This window comes from Stomoxys calcitrans, chromosome 3 (genome assembly GCF_963082655.1).
Source record: "Stomoxys calcitrans chromosome 3, idStoCalc2.1, whole genome shotgun sequence".
NCBI lineage: Eukaryota > Metazoa > Arthropoda > Insecta > Diptera > Muscidae > Stomoxys > Stomoxys calcitrans.
The window spans coordinates 88,732,936-88,755,264 of record NC_081554.1 but is presented as its reverse complement, the minus strand read 5'-3'; the positions used below and the strand labels follow the sequence as shown (position 1 = coordinate 88,755,264).

General features: G+C 38.7%; 2 long non-coding RNA genes across 3 annotated transcripts; both read left to right on the top strand.

The window, feature by feature from the left end:
* The first annotated feature begins 6,999 nt into the window (after nucleotides 1-6,999).
* Nucleotides 7,000-15,043, top strand: LOC131995656 (uncharacterized). Of its 2 annotated transcripts, none has more exons than XR_009397526.1 (3): nucleotides 7,000-7,265; nucleotides 14,605-14,690; nucleotides 14,763-15,043. It is a non-coding gene; the product is annotated as an uncharacterized LOC131995656 (long non-coding RNA). The 2 variants fall into 2 exon arrangements; XR_009397525.1 differs by lacking the exon at nucleotides 7,000-7,265 and adding an exon at nucleotides 8,790-9,059.
* Nucleotides 15,044-17,000: 1,957 nt separating this feature from the next.
* Nucleotides 17,001-17,877, top strand: LOC106086845 (uncharacterized). Its single transcript, XR_001221193.2, has 3 exons — nucleotides 17,001-17,066; nucleotides 17,139-17,607; nucleotides 17,723-17,877. It is a non-coding gene; the product is annotated as an uncharacterized LOC106086845 (long non-coding RNA).
* The last annotated feature ends 4,452 nt before the right edge of the window (nucleotides 17,878-22,329 follow it).

The window sequence follows — 22,329 nt, the reverse complement described above, 5'->3', positions numbered from 1 at the left end:
TTTTCTTTCTTCTTGTGACACATTCGCAGTGTTTTTCTATTCCATTCCAGTTGTCAACACTACCAATCATTTTGTCTGCAACATCAGTGTACAGTGGAAAAAAGGATTGCACCATTACCCCATTGTGTGCAAAACTTCCTAATATATCCGTGGCCAGAAAGCATTTGCATTAGGTAATAGTTTATAACTTCTTTTATTATACCCACCGCCATAGGATAGGGGGTATATTCATTTAGTCATTTTGTTTGCAACACTTCGAAATATCAACTTCCAAAACACCAAAGAATATATATTTCTGATCGTCGTAAAATTTTAAAACGATTTGACGATGTCCGTGTGTCTGTCCGTCCATCTGTTGTAATCACACTACAGCCTTCAAAAATTGGGATATTGATCGACAGATACGCTGCACGCAGGTTCTTGAACGAGCCAAATCGGACCATATTTGGATATAGGCAAGGTTAGGTTAGGTTGAAAAGAGGGTGCAGATATTAATCCGCCCCATGTCACTATCGACATACACCTAAGCCAGTAATCGGCTTGTTGTGCGCTCTAAAAACTATAAAGTAACCTCTAAAAAAAAACATTTTAAGTTAGGAATTCCGTGCTACTTACAAAATCCTTAATTGTTTTCAATACCACTCACCTAAGTTGGTTCATGTCTGGTATCACCTAAGTGCCGGAATCTGTTAGACGCGAAAGCCGGGCAATGACAAAGGAAATGCTCCAATATCTTATCATCTTCCCCGCATGCCCTACACATGCTATCACATGCCGCACCGATTTTACATAAGTGAGTTAGTAGTCCTATGAGTCCCGTTATGATACCAATAGCTATACTGACCTCCTTCTTGCTCCCTATCAGTAATAGCCTCGTCTTCTCACGATCTGGATCTCCTCATAGGATTTTCGCCGTCCTATCGACCGTTTCGCTGTTCCACAATGTTGCATGTGCATTCGTCGCCCACTCCATTAACTCGGACTGCGTCGTCCCGAAAGGGTTTGGGTTAACCAAGTTTATTGACGGCAGTCCTCTGGCTTTCACCGCGAAATCGTCTGCCGTTTCATTTCCCCTTGCTTCGTTGTGGCCGGCACCCAAGCGATGCAGATTTTGCCATCCTCAGAGAAGGCGTTAATCTCTTTTAACACTGCAAGACTGTTCGTGACCTTACTGTTCTGGTTGTTATTGCCCTTATGGCAATTTTACTGTTGGTAAAGATGTTCACATTCGACGTCCACACCACTTCACGCATTCCGTGATCGCCCGGATCTCAGCCTGCAGGACCGTATTTTGGTCCGGCAGTCTAAAACAGATCTCAGTCGCTGGGTTCTCAATGTAAACCTCCAGACCTACTCTGTCCTCTAGCTTTGATCCATCCGTATAACATGAAGTTCCAGATTTGGATATAGCTGCTTTATAGACCGATCTGCCAATAAAGGGTCTGAAGCCCACAAAAGCTTTATTTGTTACCCGATGTCGCTAATATTTGAAACAGTGAGTTAGTTAAAGCCTCCCGTAATCCGACTCAAATATGGTTCAGTTCGGACTATATTTAGATATAAGTGCCAAAAGACCGATCCGCCGGTTAAGGGTTTGAGCCCATAAAAGCCGCATTTATTACCCGATTTCGATAAAATTGGAACAGTGAATTATTTTAAGTCTGCCGACATCCAATCTGAATACGGTTCAAAACGGACTATACTTAGATATAGCTGTCTATAGACCGCTATGCCGATTAAGAGTTTGAAGTCCATAAAAGCTTTTTATTATTACCCGATTTCACTGAAATGTGAATCAGTGAGGTTTTTTAAAGACTCGCGCCATCTGACTCAGATATTGTAAAGATTGGAAGATTTAGATTTAGCAGTCATGCAGGCCGATATGTCGATTAGGGGCCTGAAGCCCATACCCGATTTCGTTGAATTTTTAAATAGTGAGTTGTTTTTAGCCTCCCTACATCCGACCTAATTATCAATCAAGACTATATGGATATAGCTGTCATATAGACCGATCTTCTAATTTAGGTTCTTAATCCCTTAAAAAGTGGATTTCTTGCCTGATTTCGCTGATACTGTTGTATATGAGACATCGAGACCTGAATAAAATATGATTGAGATCAGTCCCTTTTTAGATATAACTATTTAAATAGAAGTGGAATTATAATGAACCAGTAAGGAAAGGCAAAAGTCGGGCGGTGCCGACTTTATAATACAATACACCTACCCTGTAAGTACAATGTGGGAGCTATATCCAATTCTGAACCAATTTTGATCGACCTTGGCGAGCAAATATGTTCAAACTGTAATAACTACGGTTGACAAATGACAATATTATTGGAAATGGCCCAAAATATAACATATATAAGAAAATCCGTCCCGCCAAATTTCGAGGAAATGGGTGACCATTTTATTGCATTATTACTGCAAATCGGATGAACATATATATGGGAGCTATATCCAAATCTTAACCGATTTCAAGCAAACTTCTCAGATATTGTGGTAGTCATCGAGGAAGGTGTTGTACAAATTGTTGGGAAGTTTGGTCAATAATGCGCTTGCAATGACTCTAGGAGTGATAATCGGGCTATATATATATATATAAATATATATATATGACAGCTATATCTAAATCTGAACCGATTTCTATGAAATTCACCAATAATGTCGATAGTCATAAGAAAATCCTTCCTACCAAATTTCGAGAGAATCGGTTAACAAATTACCTTTTTATTGCATTATTACTGCAAATCGGTAGAACATATATATGGGACCTATATCCAAATCTGATCCGATTTTTTCTAATTTCAATAGGCTTCGTCTCTAGGCTGAAAAACATGACTGTACCAAAGACGATCGGATGAAAATTGCGACCTATAGTTTGTACACAAATTAAGATGGACAGACGGACGGACAGACAGACTGACGCTATGTCCGTCTGTCTGTCTGTCCGTTCGTCGACAATCAAAAGTAATTCTGGATCGATCGGTATACTTATTAATGGGTCTATCTCTCTTCTTTTTGGGTGTTACAAACTAAATCACTAAGTTATAATACCCTGTACAACAGGAGTGGTGTAGGGTATAAATAGGATGATTATAATATCCTTGGTGGTGAGTACCCAAATTTCGGCACGACCGAACTTAACACATTTTTAATGATTAGTTTTGCTGTGTACTTCGTTTTTCCACAGAGCCTGACACTTTCTTGCTGTTCTGTCTCTTATTTCATTCCTGATGTTTTGGATGATTCACTGTTGTTCACTCTCACCTTGAAAGGTCTCAAACGTTTTGGGCCTGCAATTCCAGGGGTATCAGTGCTGCTTTTAAAGGGCGGTTAAATTTTAAGGACCCACGTTAATTTTGAATAACTTTAAAGCGGTGCTCGATTGAGTGTCCTTCCATGATTAAAATTGAGCTAGCTGAAATTGGGAAATATCAAATTAAGCCTGTGGATGATTCTGCTGAACAGGACGATCAATTTTAAAGCTCGTGCTCTAAATGATTTTCCTGTTTGTTGTATTTAATTTAATTAGTTCAAAGTACAGTTGAACAAGTCTGATTAGAATCAAGCTACCTAAATTGCCCTTTGCTTCAATAAATTGACAAAGATTTAGAAAACAAAACAAAGCGTGCTAAGTTCGGCCGGGCCGAATCTTGGGAACCCACCACCATGGATTCTGCTAAAATATGGGAGCTATATCTGGTTATAGATCGATTTGCACCGTACTTGGCACAGTTATTGAGAGTCATAACAGAACACTATGTGCAAAAATTCAGCCATATAGGATGAAAACTGAGGCTTCAAGAAGTCAAATCGGGAGATCGGTTTATATGGGGGCTATATCCAAATCTGAACTGATATGCCCCATTTGCATTCCCCAACGGCCTGCACAAATATTAGATATCTGTGCAAAACTTCAAGCGTCTAGCTTTGCGCGTTCGACCGCTTTCGTGATTTGGACAGATGGACGGACATGGCTATTTCGACTCAGAATATCGAGTCGATCAAGAATATATATAATTTAATAGCTGACCCGGGCCCACTCCGCTGCGCCTTCTTTTACTTTATATGGAACAAAAGTTTCCTTGGAATATTTATTTTCGACAATTAAAGAGCTTTTAGTGAAATACCATGCTACGAAAATAGTATATCGTTTGACTAACAATTTAACAATATAAGTGCCTTTGGATGTAAGGTTTACTCCATTCTTAAAATACTTCATTTCAGCCCGCTACTCTCATGATATCTGATTTAGGGGTGTTATCGGGTGTGAGGTGGTCTCCCAGGCACCTAGCACTGAAAAAATATCAGCATCGTGCTCTTCTTTCAAAAACCATTTATTTAAAGCGCATATTGCCATTGGTTTAGGGGAGTTTACACGATGAGGCCTCCCCCCCAAACACATGGCCCAAAATAGGTTATCAAATTCGTTTTCTAATCTTAAATAACACATATTGGAATGGTCGAAAATGTTTTACCCTTTTCGGGGTGTTTTGGGGAAGGGGTGATTCCCTAAATACATGGTCCTAAATTTCGATATCAAATTCGCATTCACTCCCAAATACCTTTATTTGAGCCCCATTTTGCGATGATCACTAAAAAATTGCTGCTTGTGGCGTATTTTGGGAAAGGGGTTGACCCCCGATGGCCGATTTAGGGGTGTTTTGGGGATTGGTGTGGTCCCCCAAACACTAAGCCCGAAAAATATATAAGCAACGTGCTCTATTCTCATATATCTATATATCATTTATTTGAACCCCATATTGCCATTGCCCTCAAAGTTGGATATCAAATTCGTTTTCAAATCTCATTTAAACTCCTTATTGCAAAAGCCAGCAAATATGTCCGGTTTGGGGTATTGGCCCTAAAAACTATAAATATTTAGTTCCACTCTCTTTCCAAAATTGTCTCCAAATTGTCTTGGTGAGCAAATACGTCCTATTTTGGGGTTGTTATGGTGGTGGGACGTCCGCTAGACAGTTGGCCCCTAATGATGATATCAGATACGTGGTCTTCTCCCACATACCTTTAATTTAAGCTCCACATTGACATGGTCAGTAAATATGCCCGATTTAGGGGTGTTTTGGGGGATGGGCGGCCACTCAGTGAGTTGGCCTTGAAAATATATATCGGATTCGTGTTCCACTTTAAAAACCCTCTTATTTGAGCCTCATATTGCACAAGTCAGCAAATACTTCCTATTTGGGTGGTGTTGTGGGGGTGGTGTGGCCCCATAGACACTTTTCCCGAATATTGATATCAGATTCGTGCTTTACTCTCAAAGACCTTTAATTTGAGCCCCATATGGCTATGGTCGCAAATTTGTCCCCTTTGGGGGATGTTTTTGGGGAGAGGCTGCCCCAAACACTTGGTCCCATATTTGGATATCAGACAGTCAAATACCTTTTATTTAAGACCCATATTCACATGGTCACTAAAAAGTCCTGTTTGGGGGTGTTTTGGGGAAGGGATGGACCCCCAGAAACGTGATCCCACATTTGGATATCATACTCGTATTCTACTCGCAAATACCTTTCTTTTGAGTCCCATATTGCCATGATCGGTAAATATGTCCGATTTAGGGGTGTTATGGGGGTTGGGTGGTGTTGTGGGGATGGGGTGGCCCCATAGACACTTTTCCCGGATATTGATATCAGATTTGTGCTTTACTCCCAAAGACCTTTCATTTGAGCCCCATGTGGCTATGGTCGTAAATGTGTCCCCTTTGGGGAAAGTTTTTAAGGAGAGCCGGCCTCCAAACACTTGGTCTCATATTTGGATATCAGATTCTAATTCTGCACTCAAATACCTTGCACCATCTGTGAAAAATTCAAGAAAATCGGTTCAGCCGTTTCTGAGTCTATAAGGAACACACAAACATACAAACAAACACAAATTGATTTTTATATATAAGATGGAGTTCTAGATCAATATTTCGAGGTGTTAAAAACGGAATGACTAGATAAGTAAGCGTGCTAAGTTCGGCCGGGCCAAATTGATATCCCCTTCACTATGGATCGCATTTGTCAAGTTCTTTGAATGAATGAGAAAAACACCAGTTAAAAATATTGGGAGATCAGTCTATTTGGCAGATATATCAGGTTATATACCGATTAAGACCATAATTGGAATAGTTGTTGGAAGTCATATTAAAACTACATATGCAAAATTTCAACCATACTGGATAAGAATTGCGCCCTCTAGAAGCTCAAGAAGCCTAATGGGGACATCGGTTTATATGGCCGCTAAATCATGGACTGATTTAGACCATACTTGACACAGCTGTTGGAAGTCAAAATAAAACACTTCATGCAAGATTTCAGCCAAATCAGATAAGAATTGCGCCCTCTAGAAGTCATGACCCAAGATCGGTATGTATGACAGCTACAGCAGGTTAAGCACCGATTTGAACCATACTAAGCACAGTTGTTGGAAGTCATTATAAAACTAGTCGTGCAAAATTTCCTCTAGAAGCTCAAGAAGGCAATTCGAGAGATCGGTTTATATGGAGGCTATATCAGGTTATAAACTGATTTCGACTATACTTGACACAGTTGTTGGGTCATACCAGAAATCTTCATGCCAAATTTCGGCAAAATCGGATAAGAATTGCGCCCTCTAGAAGCTCGAGAAGTCAAGACCCAAGATCGGTTTATATGGCAGCTATACCAAAACATGAACTGATTTGCCCCACTATCAATCCCAACCGAACTACAGAAGTATTTGTCCAAAATTTCAAGCGCCTAGCTTTACTCCTTCAAAAGTTAGCGTGCTTTCGACAGACGGACGGGAGGACTTGGCTAGATCGACTTAAAATGTCATGACGATGAAGAATATATATACTTTATGGGGTCTTAGACGCATATTTCGAGGTGTTACAAACGGAATGACGAAATTAGTATACACCCCTTTCTATGGTGAAAGGTATAAAAATCTTTGATTTCATTTGGTTTTGTGGCTTAATTCTGACATTTGAAAATTTAATTGCATTAAATTTAACTTAAAAATTTTACTTTTTCGATATTTTGGACACCGAATGCATTAAAAAACATATAAGCTTCTTGAGAATGTTTACAGCGGTGGACCACTGGAAATCCATCGATTTAATGCCTAGCAACAAATCAATTATCTTATGGCCTTTTTGATAATGGAATGTCACGCCTAAAAATTTTCGCTTAACATAATTGTCCGTCCATATGTAGATGGCGGCTGATGCACCTGTGTTGCCCAGACGGTGTGTAGTTTCCACTTTCAAGTGTGGATCGGTAAGGATTGATACTTTTTTATTTTGTAAAGGCTCATAATGGAAAAGTTATTCATTCTGAAGAGCTTAGAAAAAAATCTTTTGTGAAATTTGAAAAATTTAAATTCATTGATAAATTTGTGACTTTGAAAGTTTTTTTTTTTGTGGGATAAAACCCCGGCGTTACCATTTATCTACACCAGGACAATAAGGGTGTTGTAGGATTTTATACTAAAATAGTACAGAGCAATAATGTTACTTCGATACTGATTTGATTTTGATATGTCCGTTTGCCTGCCCGCCTGTCTGTCCGTCTGTCCATTATCCTCGGTGTAAACAAAGTGTTCTGATTTTTGTTGTCTCGGTAAAAACAAATGTTTCTTATTAATAATCATTGTGATATAACTTCAGAAAAGTTTATGTTCGAAAATATTCATACCATGTTTGGAATCAAGTTCAATTGCAAATTTGCCCATAAACATTTCATTAAGGAACAAATTTGTCACATATCAATGAGTGTAGTCCGATTCAAATTTTAAACGCAGTGATAAGAGGTCTCCTTTTTATAGCCGAGTCCGAACGGCGTGTAGCAGTGAGACACCTTTTAGTGCAGAAGTATTTGCATAGCTTCTATGCATAGCATAGTACCTCACATATGCCGCCTACATTAAAAGAGGATAACCACTGTTGAACCTTTTTTTCTGCTGTTCTCACTAGAGATCGAACCCAAGCGTCCAGGTGTCATAGGCGGATCAGCTTACCTCTGCGCTACGGTGGCAGTTCGCTTTTATGTAATTATTTAAATATTTATGCGCATGCTTTAAGTGTTCATATTCCCAACTTCGGCTGTAATACTCACATGAAAAATCTAAATTTCCGTCACTATTTCTAAAACTTTGATATGATCCTAAGATTAAACTTTGTTAAAAATGTTTAGCAAACCTAATAAACGCATTCAAATTTTTTAATAAAGCTATAAAATAACCGAAAACTGAAACTCATTAAAAATTCATGAAAATATATTCACTGCAACTAGTCGGCATACTTGGAGTATTTAATTTGCATTAAAGCGCAATATGCCGGGCTACTTCATCCCTCATTCTCTCATCCCTTTAGCAGTTAGACGACATTTGCACTTACTTTGTGTTGCAAACATTAGGGGAAATTAGGTAGCATTTGAAATTGAAAAGTTTCCACCTTACTTTAATATCCTTTGGAGTCTAATGAAACCAGAGCAAGGTTTTTGGCGAGAACATTTGAAATGTGCTGTCGAGTAAGGTTCCTCCTCCATCCTTCTCGGAGAATAAAGAAAATAACTTATTGCCTTCTAAATGGGTTTGAATAGCTTAGATGCTTAGATATGGAAGATATGTGTGAGCGTTTGAACGAATATATCTATGTGGTAGCAAAGTTAACAGGAAAACTATTATAACAATGGGAAATGGTCTTGGGAGAAAGTTTTATTTGTGACAAGATATGCATTGATGAAAAATATATAAATAACAACATCACCAACGTTTCCTTTGACATTAGTTGAACCAGATTATTAAAGGTGCCAACTTTAATATGATAAAGAAAAAAATCAAAAAATAACTGATCTATAAATTTCTGGCCTAATAATAAAAATCATCATTATCATCAAGTAAAAGCGCATGAAGTTCGGCCGGTTTTCAAATATCTATGAGCTACATCCCCAAATGATTTCATATGGACTGTTTTTATCATGGCTATTAGAAGGCACAAGAAAATACCACGTTCAAAATTTCTGCCAAATCGGATAATAATTGGGCAATTTCACGAAAATTAACCCCCGTAGGTAAGGTAATGTTGAAACAAGTAAAAAGGCGTTAAGTTCCCCGGGCCGAACTTTGGATACCCACCACATCGGGTATATATGTTAACCACCTTTCATCAAAATCCGGTGGAAAATACATGCCTTATGCCCCATAGCAGCTATATAGAAATATGTTCCGATTTGGACCATATACTAATAGTTAAAAGTCACTTTTCAATTGTATATAACAAAATATTGTTCTTTTTTGAAGCTATATCTAAAAATAAAAATGTCGAAAAGCCTAACACAACTCACTGTCCCAAATACCGGTCTATATCGCAGCTATATTCAAATCTGGACCGATCTGGGCCAAATTAAAGGAGGTTGTCGAAAGCTCTAACAAAACTCCCTGTCCCAAATTTCGGCGACATCGAAAAATACATGCGTCTTTTATGGGCCCAAAACCATAAATCGAGAGGTCGGTCTATATGGCAGCTATATTCAAATCTGGGTCAATCTGCGCCAAATTAAAGAAGGATGTCGAAGGCTCTAACACAATTCACTGTCCCACTTTTCAGCGAGATCGGACAATAAATGCGCCCTGTATGGGCGCAAGACCTTAAATCGAGAGATCGGTTTATATGGCAACTATATCCAAATCTGAACCGATCTTGGGCAAATTTAAGAAGGATGTCGAATATCCTGACATAACTCACTGTCCCAAATTTCAGCATAATCGGATAATAAATGTAGCTTTTACGGACCAAAGACCCTAAATCGGCGGATCGGTCTATGTGGGGGCTTTATCTAGATATAGTCCGATGTAGTCCATCTTCGAATTTTACCTACTTATGGACAAAAAAAGACTCTGTGCAATATATCTTTTTTTAAAGAATGTAGCGTAAATTCAAAATACAGACGGACGGACGTACGGGCATGGCAAGATCGTCTTAGATTTTTACGCTGATCAAGAATATATATACTTTATATGTTCGGAAAAGGATATTTCGGATAGACAAAATGAATATACCCTCAACCTTCGGTGGTGGGTATAAAAAGAGTGCGGATATTAATCAGGAATTCTGTGCTACTTACTTAATCCCTAAATGTTTTCGATACCACGCCCTTATGTTGGTTCATGTTTAGAATTGCGTCCTCACCTAGGTACCAATGTCTGTTAGCAGCGAAAGCCGTGAAAATACATAGCAAATGCTCCACCACCATCATCATCTTCCCCACATGCACTACACCTGTTGCCATTTGCCGCACCGATTTTATTATATCGAAAGCTATACTGGTCTCCCCCTAAGTTCCTTTCAGCAATAGCCTCGTCTTCTCACAGTGTTGATTTCCCATAGGATTTTCGTCGTTCTACTAACCGTTTCGCTGTTCCAAAGTGTTAAATGCGTTCTTAGCCCACGCCCTTAACGCGAATTGCCTCGACCCGAAAAGCTTCGGGTTGAACAAGTTAATTGACGGCAGTCCTCTGCCCTTCACTGCCAATTCGTCAACATTTCATTCCCCCTTACACCGCAATGGCCTAGCATCCAAACGATGCGGATGGTATCATCCTCAGAGAACGCGTTAATCTCTTTCTTACACTTCAGGACTGTTCGTGACCGTCCTGATTGTTATTGCCCTGATGACCAGTTTACTGTCCGCAAACATGTTTACACTCGACGTTCTTGCGTTAACACCACTCCATCTCACGCATTTCATAGTCGCCCGGATCTCCGAGTGCACGATCATATTATGGTCAGGCAGTCTGAAATAGATCTCAGTCCCTAAGATCTCAATGTAGACCGCCAGACCCACTCTGTCCTCTAGCTTTAATCCTGCTACTGAGGCGTAAGAAATTATTGGTCTAATCAAGCTCCTGTAGAACCAGTTGACTATCCTCCGATTCCAGTTTTTTCTGGGTTAAAATTGGGACCCAGTCGCATGCCATCCGCAAAACCCTTTCGGCCCTTCTGCATAGCTCGTTCGGATCCTTAGCTCTTAGAGGTATTATAACCTAGTCTGCATAGCAGACGGATTCAAACCCTCCTCCGTCAACATTCGTTATAGGTTGTTTATGGTGGTCATTCATAAGAGTGGCGACAAAATGCCCCCCTGTGGCGTGCCCTGTGCCACTTTCTCGCTTATATTGGGTTGCCCAAAAAGTAATTGCGGATTTTTTAAAAGAATGTAAATGCATTTTTAATAAAACTTAGAATGAACTTTAATCAAATATACTTTTTTTACACTTTTTTTCTAAAGCAAGCTAAAAGTAACAGCTGATAACTGACAGAAGAAAGAATGCAATTACAGAGTCACAAGCTGTGAAAAAATTTGTCAACGCCGACTATATGAAAAATCCGCAATTACTTCTTGGGCAACCCAATAGTATTCCCCATCTTGAAAAGACAATTTTGGTTCCATCATGCGTTCCGTAGCGAATTTACTCGCCCATCCTCTGATGAAGACCGTTGCCTTTGAGAGCTGTGAGATGTCCATCTTTCTCATCAGGTCGACCTTTGCGCCCCAGGAAGTGTGGATACCTCCGAGTAGCTTTTTGACGGTATCAAAATATTTTGTTGACGCAAAGCGCATCCTCTCTACATGTTCGAAAATCGGCTCGTAAACCAGATCCTCAACTTGAGATCTGGTGAAATCCTAACGTATGCACTTCCCACATTGATGACTGCATAAGAGTGTCATATTGGGAGATCGGTTCATATGGCAGCTATATCAGGTTATCAATCGATTTAGATCATGCTTGGCACAGTTATACCAAAGCGACATATGCAAAATTTCGACCAAATTGAACAAGAACTGCGCCCTCTAGAAGATCAAGAAATCTAATCGGTAGATTGGTTTATATGGCGGCTATATCAGATAATGAACTAATTTGGACCATACTTGGCACAGTTGTTGGAAGTTATTCCTCAACAATATTTGATTGGGACTATAAATGGGCCAAATCGGTCCATGTTTTTATATAACTGCCTTATAAACCGTTTTAGGACCTTGACTACTTGAGCCTCTAGAGGGCGCAATTATTATCCGATTTGGCTGAAATTTTGTACAACGTCTTCTCTCCTGACCTTCAACATACGTTTCAAATATGGTCTGAAGCGGTCTATAGCCTCATACAACTCCCATATAAACTGATCACCCTATTTTACTTCTTGAGCCCCTAAGGCTGAATTCTTTTTAGAATTGGCAGAAATTTTACAAAATGAATTCTACTATGGTCTCCAACATTCACCTCAGTTATGATCCGAATCGGACCATAACTTGTTTTATCCATTGTTTGCCTAAAAAGAGATACCGAGAAAAGAACTCGACAAATGCGATCTATGGTGGAGGGTATATAAGATTCGGCCCGGCCGAACTTTTACGCTTTTACTTGTTTCGTTTGATTTTTTCCCATTTACCAACGGTTCCAATAGGATTAAAGATTGGTGATTGAGGAGGACATTGCATTACATTATTAATTTTTTTCGTAAACCACAATTACAATGCCTTAGGATGCCCAAGCGCATTTGATGTCCGATTTTTAACTTTTACACCTTGTTTGAAAGTGCTTACAAAGTCGTGCCCCAATGTATGGGATATCTTTTAAAGTGTGCAAAATACAATCCTTACAATTTTAACTTTTAAAAATTTGAGGCCTATATTGGAAGTCCTATATTCTTTTAACCCATTTTAGACCAAAATCCATACGTTTAGTGGCAGTCGTAGAAGAAAACGTTAAGCAATAAATGTTATTGCAAATACTCTAGAAGTGATATTGGATTGATAGAGATATATGGGAGCTATATCTGAATTTGAACCGATTGCTACAAAATTAACCAATAGTGTCAAGACAGAGAAGAGACTTACTTGTGCCACATTTCGTTAGGATCGGGTTACAAATGATGATATTATTGCAGTATTAGTCCAAATCGGACGATTATATATATGGGAGCTATATCCCAATTTGAACCGATTTTTTCAAATTTCAATAGGCTTTGTCTTCAGGCCAAAAAAGATGTCCGTGCCAAATTTGAAGACAATCGGATGAAAATTATGATATGTAAAGGATGATTTTTTAAGAGCAAACATTTTATGTGTTTTTCAAAACAAAACACATAAAATTCAGAAAAATGCATTAAATCTTTATTCGATTCGATATTGCGCTGTATATAATTAAATTTTTGAAGATTATTCCATGCAAATGTTCACCGAGACTGCACCTCAAATAGTCCATCCGCTTAGTCCAATTTTGGCATAATCTTTCCAACATTTTGGCCGGAATTTCACGAATAAATTGTTCACTGCTGTCGGAATCTCACGAATAAATTGTTCAATACGTCAATTGGAGTGAGCTTTAAAATAACCCCATGAGCTTTAATATAGCCCCACAAAATATAGTCTAAAGGAGTTAAATCGAACGATCTGGGCGGTCAATTGACCGGTCCCCAACGTGAAATAAAATGTTCACCGAACTCACCTCTCAATAAGTCCATTGTTATTTGTGTTGTGTGACATGTGCCATGTGGCACCGTCTTACTGAAGCCACATGTCATGCAAGTCAAGTTCTTGCATTTTGGGCAAAAAAAGTTGGATATCAACTCAAGGTGGCGCTCACCATTCACAGTTACGATTCGCATCTACTTTGAAGAAGTACGGTCCAATTATACCACCAGCCCATAAACTGCACCAAATTGAGAATTTTTCTGGATACATTTGTTGCTCTTGCAAAGCATCTGGCTGATCTTCACTCCAAAATCAATAATTCTGCTTGTTTACATACCCATTGAGCCAAAAATGGGCTTCGTCGCTCAACGGGAGAAGAGCTCGGTGATAATAAAATTCAATAATTTGCAGGCGTTGTTCGTTTGTAAGACGATTCATGGTTATTTTATCAACAAAACTGAAAATGTTTGTCAGTGAAACAAAACACGAAACGTGCGTGAGCTTTTTAAACCAGTGGGCTTGTAGTGACTCTAGCGGTGAAAATCTTGCGATATACATATATGACAGCTATATCTAAATCCGGGCTGATTTCTACGAAATTCACCAGTAATATCGAGTAATTCCTGCCAATTTCTTGAGAATCGGTTTACAAATGACCATTTTATGGCATTATTACTGAAAATCGGACGAACACATACATGACAGCTATATCCAGATCTGAACTGATTTGTTCCGATTTCAGTAGGCTTCGTCTCTAGGCCGAAAAACATGCCTGAACCAAATTTGAAGACAATCGGATGAAAACTGCGACCTGTACTTTGTACACAAATTAACTTGGACAGACGGACATAGCTAAATCGAATCAGAAAGAGATTTTGAGTCGATCGGTATACTTATCAATGGGTCTATCTCTCTTACTTTTGGGTGATACAAACAAATTCACTATGTTATAGTACCCTGTACCACAGTAGTGGTGTAGGGTATAAAAATGAATGCTATGCAAAGCTAACGACCATAATTTTTAAATTTTCCCACAAATTAACAACTAAATTTCCCAAAAATATTTCATTTAGGAACAGAAAATATTTTTCTTATACTTATGCACAACTGAAAATACTTTTTCTTATGTTCTCACCGTATGTAGTCAACGCAGAGGGTATGTATGTTGACGAAAAGCCTTATACTGGGCTATTCACCTGCTTCTAAGCAACATGAAAAGATATTTGGTTGGTAAGTATCATAAAACAGCCAACAAAAAAATATGTTCTCTTTTTGTTCTTTCATTTTCTTTTCATCTAATAGTATTTATAAATCTAGAACAAATTATCCCTATGCTTGGTAGAGTAGACGAGAATGATATGGAACATGAACCATTATGCCAGAGTGTAGTGGATAATCGGCCATTACAACACGACTTTAGAAAAAAGGAAATTGCTTGCAAATAGGTGTGAATAAATTCTCGGATAATATCGTTATCTCTGCCATAAAGCTCATATGGGATGGATACTTTAAGTAAATGCTGATGCTCCATATTTCTGCTGCCGAGGGGTAGCAAATAAATCTTCCGTACGTAGTCAGGGAAATGGTAAACAATTGGGTCGCTGCTTGTTCATTTAACCCATTTTAGACCAAAATCCATACGTTTAGTGGCAGTCGTAGAAGAAAACGTTAAGCAATAAATGTTATTGCAAATACTCTAGAAGTGATATTGGATTGATAGAGATATATGGGAGCTATATCTGAATTTGAACCGATTGCTACAAAATTAACCAATAGTGTCAAGACAGAGAAGAGACTTACTTGTGCCACATTTCGTTAGGATCGGGTTACAAATGATGATATTATTGCAGTATTAGTCCAAATCGGACGATTATATATATGGGAGCTATATCCCAATTTGAACCGATTTTTTCAAATTTCAATAGGCTTTGTCTTCAGGCCAAAAAAGATGTCCGTGCCAAATTTGAAGACAATCGGATGAAAATTATGATATGTAAAGGATGATTTTTTAAGAGCAAACATTTTATGTGTTTTTCAAAACAAAACACATAAAATTCAGAAAAATGCATTAAATCTTTATTCGATTCGATATTGCGCTGTATATAATTAAATTTTTGAAGATTATTCCATGCAAATGTTCACCGAGACTGCACCTCAAATAGTCCATCCGCTTAGTCCAATTTTGGCATAATCTTTCCAACATTTTGGCCGGAATTTCACGAATAAATTGTTCACTGCTGTCGGAATCTCACGAATAAATTGTTCAATACGTCAATTGGAGTGAGCTTTAAAATAACCCCATGAGCTTTAATATAGCCCCACAAAATATAGTCTAAAGGAGTTAAATCGAACGATCTGGGCGGTCAATTGACCGGTCCCCAACGTGAAATAAAATGTTCACCGAACTCACCTCTCAATAAGTCCATTGTTATTTGTGTTGTGTGACATGTGCCATGTGGCACCGTCTTACTGAAGCCACATGTCATGCAAGTCAAGTTCTTGCATTTTGGGCAAAAAAAGTTGGATATCAACTCAAGGTGGCGCTCACCATTCACAGTTACGATTCGCATCTACTTTGAAGAAGTACGGTCCAATTATACCACCAGCCCATAAACTGCACCAAATTGAGAATTTTTCTGGATACATTTGTTGCTCTTGCAAAGCATCTGGCTGATCTTCACTCCAAAATCAATAATTCTGCTTGTTTACATACCCATTGAGCCAAAAATGGGCTTCGTCGCTCAACGGGAGAAGAGCTCGGTGATAATAAAATTCAATAATTTGCAGGCGTTGTTCGTTTGTAAGACGATTCATGGTTATTTTATCAACAAAACTGAAAATGTTTGTCAGTGAAACAAAACACGAAACGTGCGTGAGCTTTTTAAACCAGTGGGCTTGTAGTGACTCTAGCGGTGAAAATCTTGCGATATACATATATGACAGCTATATCTAAATCCGGGCTGATTTCTACGAAATTCACCAGTAATATCGAGTAATTCCTGCCAATTTCTTGAGAATCGGTTTACAAATGACCATTTTATGGCATTATTACTGAAAATCGGACGAACACATACATGACAGCTATATCCAGATCTGAACTGATTTGTTCCGATTTCAGTAGGCTTCGTCTCTAGGCCGAAAAACATGCCTGAACCAAATTTGAAGACAATCGGATGAAAACTGCGACCTGTACTTTGTACACAAATTAACTTGGACAGACGGACATAGCTAAATCGAATCAGAAAGAGATTTTGAGTCGATCGGTATACTTATCAATGGGTCTATCTCTCTTACTTTTGGGTGATACAAACAAATTCACTATGTTATAGTACCCTGTACCACAGTAGTGGTGTAGGGTATAAAAATGAATGCTATGCAAAGCTAACGACCATAATTTTTAAATTTTCCCACAAATTAACAACTAAATTTCCCAAAAATATTTCATTTAGGAACAGAAAATATTTTTCTTATACTTATGCACAACTGAAAATACTTTTTCTTATGTTCTCACCGTATGTAGTCAACGCAGAGGGTATGTATGTTGACGAAAAGCCTTATACTGGGCTATTCACCTGCTTCTAAGCAACATGAAAAGATATTTGGTTGGTAAGTATCATAAAACAGCCAACAAAAAAATATGTTCTCTTTTTGTTCTTTCATTTTCTTTTCATCTAATAGTATTTATAAATCTAGAACAAATTATCCCTATGCTTGGTAGAGTAGACGAGAATGATATGGAACATGAACCATTATGCCAGAGTGTAGTGGATAATCGGCCATTACAACACGACTTTAGAAAAAAGGAAATTGCTTGCAAATAGGTGTGAATAAATTCTCGGATAATATCGTTATCTCTGCCATAAAGCTCATATGGGATGGATACTTTAAGTAAATGCTGATGCTCCATATTTCTGCTGCCGAGGGGTAGCAAATAAATCTTCCGTACGTAGTCAGGGAAATGGTAAACAATTGGGTCGCTGCTTGTTCATTGGGGTTAGATGTCAGAATGAGATATTTATTAGGTCGATTAACAACCGCAAGACTTAATGCCTTCAAAACATTTACACTAACGAGCATTGTTTGGCGTTCATAAATTTTAAACTGATGGATTGAAGATGAAATGCTGGTGTTTTATGTCTTTATAATGGTATGTCTAACAAGTGCTTTGTCTCATATCTTTATTATTGTCCGATGGACTGAAATTATTTTTATTATTTTTAAATTACACAATTCAAAAGGTAGGACTTTTTATTTCTTTTTAGATGAATGTAGAAATATAAATACCCACTAATATTGTAAAAATGGAAAGAAGAGGAAAATATGGGTTAAATTCGACCGGGAACAATTGTTTGGCAATTTATTTTATACATACAATTGAAGGTCATAAAGAGGACCCAAGGCAAACATTTTTGTTAAACCTTCCACCAAAGGATATACCAAATTCGTCATTGGGTTTGTAGCACTTCAAAATATTGTCCTCCGATCCCTTGTCGTTGTTGTCATTGTAACACATACGTGAAGTTAGAAGTTAACGATCATAGTCAAGCATACATAAGCCAACAAGGTTGTTCCGGCCCATAGGAGCGATCGCTGCGGGCATGTGATACAAATTTGCCCACGAACACTCCGTTAACGAACAGAGGGAAGGGCATGGGTTACCCGACCACTACAGTGTGTATCAAGCAAAGATCCTTGCAATTAAGGAAGTGGTGGAATGGCTAAGATATAATGTCATAACGATGATTGGCATAAATATCTTCTCAGACAGCCAGGCCTCCATTAAATCCCTGGAGAATGTACTTATGAACAGCAAAAGCATTCTCGACTGCCGCAGATCTATCAACGAGATGGTTGAACAGTTCAAAATTTACCTGTGCTGGGTGCACGGGCCACAGAGATATCCCAGCAGACGAACTTGCGAGACAAGGAACTACCTTACATATTCCAGGGATACTGGAATCTGTGGGTATGCCTCTAGCGACATGTAAGCTAAGTTTTAAGTTGCCCGAAGGTCAACGAATGATAGATGGTCACAAAGGGGGCTGTCAGCAATCCAAAACTATGTGGCCTCATCTACACTTGAAGAGGTCTGCTGCTTTACTGTCATTGGCTAGAACAGACGTCTCAGTCATTGTGTCCGTCATGACAGGTCACTGTCTAATCGGGAAACATGCAGACAGACTGAAGTAACGACTTTTGCAGAAGCTGTAAGGACATCGAAGAAGAAGAGACTATAGAACATCTTTTGTGTGTGTATCCCGCACTAGCAATTAGAAGGAGTTCCACTTAAGGTTGTCATTTCTTTGAGAACCTGCCTGATTTAGCAGATGTGAATATTCAAAAGTTATTGGCCGTTTTTAAGCGATCTGGATGGTTTAACGGTAGGAACTAGAAGGCATCTTCCTTCTTCTGTTCCTGTGGTATCACAATGGACGAAAACGTCTAAGTGAGTCTGATGGCAGACTCATTTCTTCCATTAACGAACAGACGGAAATTTCTCACATATTATATATACTCTACTGTTCGATTCAAATGTAAGTTCAATGATAAGGTACATACTTTTTAAAGCCGAGTCTGAACGGTGATTCGCAGTGCCACACCCCTTTAGTAGAAAATAACCACCGCTGAAATTTGTATACCCAACACCATAGGATGGGGGTTTACTAATCTAGTCATTCCGCTTGTAAGTCCTCGAAATATTCGATTAAGACCCCATAAAGTCTAAAGATTCTGGATCGTCTCGTCGTCCTGAAACAATCTAGCCATGTCCGTCCATCCGTCTGTCGAAATCACGATAGAGATCGAACGCATAAAGCTAGCCGCTTGAAATTTTGTACAGGAACTTATTATTGATAAAGGTCGTTGGTGATTGCAAATGGACCATATCGGTTCAGATTCGGATATAGTTCCCATATAAACCTAAACCTGGAAGCCGCACTTTTTATCCGATTTGGCTGAAGATTTGCATATAGTGTTCTATTATGGCTTCCAATTACTGTGCAAAGCACGGTTCGAGTCGGTCTATAACCTGATATAGCTCCCATATAAATCGATCTCCCAATTTGGTTCTTGAGTCCTTACAAGCCGCAATTTTTTTCCGTTTTGACTGAAATTTTGAATGTGGTGTTCTGTTACAACTTCCAACAACTGCTCCAAATACGGTCCAAATCAGTTCATAACCTGATATTGCTCCCATGTAAACCGGACTCTCGATCATTCTTGTTCGGTTCCCAGAAGCTTTAATTTTCGCTGGTTTGACAGAAGTTTAATACTTAGAATAAAATTTTGCCCATCAACTAAATTTATTTTGTATAAATTTTTAATATAATCAATGATGGTGGTTTGCCAAGATTCGTCCCGTCCGAACTTGGCACGCTTTTACTTGTTTATGTTCTCGCCTGGATTCGAACCCAGGCATTTAGCGTCATAGGCGGATATGCTTGCCTCTGCGCTGCGGTGGCCTCCGGCAATGTGATGGTCATTCGATAATTAAAGGTGCCAATAACTCAAATATCACAGGCACTCAGCATTTAAGTAAGAACCGCAGTCCCCGGCTGCACCTACTGCACATAACTACGGAGCAATCTACTATATTCATCCTGTCGACCGTCAACCGGTTGGTCTCAGCTGCGCTTCACATGATCATGATAAACATCATACAAATCGGATATCAAAATATCAACCTGTGTGTTGCTCACAGTCACTCAGGGGTGGATTTAAGATTCCGTAATGTGTATTGCCTTACACGTCAAATTCAACAAATAGTTCTTTATTATACCCTCCACCATAGGATGGGGGTATACCAATTTCGTCATTCTGTTTGTAACTACTCAAAGTATTCGTCTGAGACCCCATAAAGTATATATATTCTTGATCGTCGTAACATTTTATGTCGATCTAGCCATGTCCGTCCGTCTGTAGGTCCGTCTGTCCGTCGAAAGCACGCTAACTTTCGAAGGAGTAAAGCTAACCGCTTGAAATTTTGCACCAATACTTTTCATTAGTGTAGGTCAGTTGGGATTGTAAATGGGCCAAATCGGTCCATGTATTAATAAAGCTGCCATATAAACCGATCTTGGGTCTTGAATTCTTGAACATCTAGAGGGCGCAATTCTTAACTGATTGGAATAAAATGTTTCACGACGTGTTTCCTTATGACTTTCAACAACTGTGCTAGGTATGGTTCATATCGGTCAATAACCTGATATGGGTGCCATATAAACCGATCTTGAATCTTGACTTCTTGACCCACTAGAGTGCGCAATTCTTATCCGATTGGAATGAAATTTTGCACGACGTGTTTTGTTATGATATCCAACAACTGTGCTGAATATGGATCAAATCGGTCCATAATCTGATATAGCTCTCATATAAACCGATCTTGGGTCTTGACTTCTTGAGCCTCTAGAGTGCGCAATTCGTATCCGATTTGAATGAAATTTTGCACGAAGTGTTTTGTTTTGATATCTAACAAATGTGCCAAGTATGGTTTAAATCGGTCCATAACCTGAAATAGCTGTCATATAAACCGATCTGGTGACTTGACTTCTTGAGCTTCTAGAGGGCGCAATTCCTATCCGATTAGACTGAAATTTTGCATGACGTATTTTATTATGACTTTCAACAACTGTGCTATATAAGGTTCAAATCGGTTCATAACCTAAAATAGCTGCCATATAAACCGAGTAGGTTAGGTTGATCGGTTTGTTGTGCGCTCTAAATACTTAAAAGTAAAGAAAACAACCAAAGTTAGGAATTCCGTGCTGCTTACAAAAACCCTTAATTGGTTAATCCGGTTAAATAAATTTCATTCAAGGGGAGCGCCCCATCCCAAAAATCCCTAACTGGATATAAAAACTGATCGGGCCAAGGTTGAATTAAATGATAGGCATTTGAAATTAAAGTACCATACTGATATCTTTTTTTGGAGTCAAGCATCTAGGGCCTCCCCACATCGCGATGTACATAGTTACATGCGCTAGCGATCTGCAATCACCCTCTGTCGCAGGTCTTTGGTTTGACATGTTTATATAAGATAGACGTTCGCCTCGGTTTATTTTCATAATATTCGTCTATTGGATTCTGTAACCTGAGCTGGTTGCAAGGGATTCTGTGTGTACAGAAAATATGGCGGTCTATATCTCGACTATTCTCTTGCTTTCGTTGCGCAGAATCCACCGCTACGCAGAAGTTAAAATGTCCGCTTATAACGCCGTACACTTGGGTTTGAATCCCGGCGCGAACATCCGGAAAAATGTTCTGCGGTGGCAACATTTGTGAAATGGATTTATTTATTGATTTCTGAAAATAAATTACCAGGCCTTAGTGTCAGCGTATTCTTTTCTGATACCTCCCGATTTGGCGGCCCTACAGTTTGCTTATTAATTTGTGGCATATATAAACGTATAGCTCCATTCATATGAAAATGGCATATGAAAGTTAGTTTACCAGCACAAATCAATTCCAATTTTCAATATAATTTTCCTCTTTGTTAAGTTAAGTTAAGAGTTAAGAGTTTGAATTTTCCAAAAATGTGCTATACATATCACGAATTATATAACAGACCGCTACCATTTCAAATCAGGTCAAATTCCCATGCATCACTAGTCATGAAATTCTTTCCATTGATATGCATGTTCGGCAGCTGTTTTCTTTCATATGCGGTAGCTGATATTGCATTCTAAATACAGTGTCCTCCATACTCACATGTGTAGCTACAACCATTCTTTGCTATGAAATCATAACTGGGGTTGGATCAGAGTTGATGGTTTCTGTGTTTTCCTCTTTTTACAAACATTTCATCAGCGTATTGTTTATGATTGAAATTTTTTCTTTAGTATTTCGGTTTTTGTTTTGTCAACGACGTTTC